Here is a 2500-nt window from a genome sequence, read left to right as displayed (position 1 = left end):
ATCTATCATCTCATATCCAACTCGCGCTCATGGAATAATTGTTAAATAGCCGTAAAACGGCCAAGAATTTACCAGTTAGGCGTAAAAATATGAAAAATGTTAATTTTTAGTCATAAAAAAGAGTTAACCGTTAAAAAAAAAAGTGGCACCTTCCTTCAGGACGATCCAAGACGGGTCGCAGCCGGGTGACCTGTCAGGTGCGGTTACGGATTGAAAGACTTGTTGACCAAAAATAGTTGACCCAGGTCGGTCTCCACCATGGAGTCACCTGTCTGGTTTATGCAGACTAATCAAGTTGACAGCCTTTGTTTTAGCCATCTTAAGATATTCTCCAATTTCTTCTTCCAGTGTGTGCACGTGTTGGCATGTTTTTGTTTTCAGGCCATTTGAAGGGCATGCTCGGCACGTGACCAAAAGAAAATATAAGAACGTACGTTTTAGGTAACTTGTATGGCGTCGTTCCTTCTTTTGATCTATGTTAAGAAATACCCTGTTTAAGTAAACGATATTCATTATCTTATTTGTCCAATATAAGAGGAAATCAATGCTTCAACAGTATTCCCTATTCAGTTTTTAATTAGCACTTTGCTTAACTAATTCATTAGATCATGGTCCTAAGACTGACTTGGAATTTAAAGTTTGAAAAAAGAAACAAAAGATTATTAATTTGATTAAACTTTCATGTTAACCACTGCCCCTTTGAGACCCTCAACTATCGTCAAAACATGCTCCAGGTGACATCCCCCAGGTTATAGCTCTGAGAACTTTTACTTTGTGAGGAGTTAGTGAAATAGTCACACTGATTACTCTGAACGCTCGAGATCAGTTTACGAAACAACGCTCCCTACACCGTCGGGGTCAAAAAGCGTTCCATGCATTCCATTTATTGTTAGTGGAAGTCCAAAGTAATGCACTAAAATCGAGTTTGGATCTCTCCACATGCATGTTGCGCATGCGTAATATTAAACAATGCTGAGATTGGGATTACGGGTTCTTCTTGTTCGTCCGCAAAAAAAAAATCGATATTGCAACATTCCGATTTATTTAGAGGTGAGGAAGATAATGTTTCACTAGTTCCCGTCTTTTCTGGATCCCATTTGAATTTCCCCTTTAATTCACTGCAACATGAACATTCTTTTAAAAAAATGGATCCATAAATATAGTAGTTGTAGGTTGACATAATAGAAGGACTTAGGAAAAAGACAAAGAAGTAGGGACCTTGAAAGACATACCAAAATGACGACACCTTTTTCCTCACACGTGAAGATAAAAATAATATTTTTCACTCGCGCGATGAAGATATGCTACAAAGTTTTGAAAACTTCTAAATCATCGTATTAAAATGACGAGCAAGTGCATGCCAGCTGTAAATGGTGTGTACAGTTAGTTTCAGTTAATGTCTGGCATGCAGCGGCTTGAATTAATATGCTACTTAAATTTAGAAAGAGTCACAACTGAGTTTTTTTGTTCCTTTTCACTTCTCCCCTTTTAAGGAAACATTTCCCTTCTCATCTTTCAAAAAGACTCATCTCATTAAAATACAGCTAAGTCGATAACATAACTCAAGCCAAGGCCAGGTAGAGGGATACAAAAAACGCCTGCTTTTAAAAACAAATCTTGTTGATTTGGAAGTCAAATACAGCTAAGTCGATAACATAACTCAAGCCAAGGCCAGGTAGAGGAATACAAAAAACGCCTGCTTTTAAAAAGAAATCTTGTTGATTTGGAAGTCAAATACAGCTAAGTCGATAACATAACTCAAGCCAAGGCCAGGTAGAGGGATACAAAAAACGCCTGATTTTAAAAACAAATCTTGTTGATTTGGAAGTCAATTCTAAGCGACATTCAGTATTTTTACACACTTAAGGGAAGCCAAGACCTTCCCACATACACCTTTTCCAGATGTTTTTAATGGTTTGTATTCTCTCTATAGCGACATTTATCAGTCGAGCGTTTATGTCAGCTGATTAAAGAGCCAGGATCTGATGACCGCAGAAACTCGAAGATTTTCGTAAAAATCAAGCGGCCCAGCCATGTGACTGGAATAGGGATGACAAAAAAGTGGTGTAGGAAACAGGGATAAGTTGATTACTAACAGTCAAAGAAGTTGCAACCGCTTGCAACGGTTTAAGTACTCAAACTATTTTATTGAAGTCTTCAAGTGGTGCGATAAATCGTTTACATCATGCAGTTTTAATATTCCACAACGCTATAACAGAAAAAGCAGGTGACAAGAAACAACTTCCTGCCAAAGAATTGTTTTCAAGTTAGCTTTAATTGGTATTCAAGCCACTAAACATTTGAGAAAAACGACGCGATGTTTGAATTTTGAAGACATGTTGTCATGCAACCTGGCAACGCAACCCATTTAATTTGGGTTCGAGTTCTTCACACTGAACATCTTTCTTAACTTATAGGAGGTAAAGGCTAACCCAATTTCTACATCCTTACAATACTTCTTGGCAAAGATTTTAATTTTGCGTCGTGCTAAACGATAATT

Source organism: Montipora foliosa, chromosome 3 (genome assembly GCF_036669935.1).
Source record: "Montipora foliosa isolate CH-2021 chromosome 3, ASM3666993v2, whole genome shotgun sequence".
NCBI classification, from domain to species: Eukaryota; Metazoa; Cnidaria; class Anthozoa; order Scleractinia; family Acroporidae; genus Montipora; species Montipora foliosa.
The sequence above is the reverse complement of the archived record's forward strand: the minus strand, read 5'-3'. Positions refer to the sequence as shown.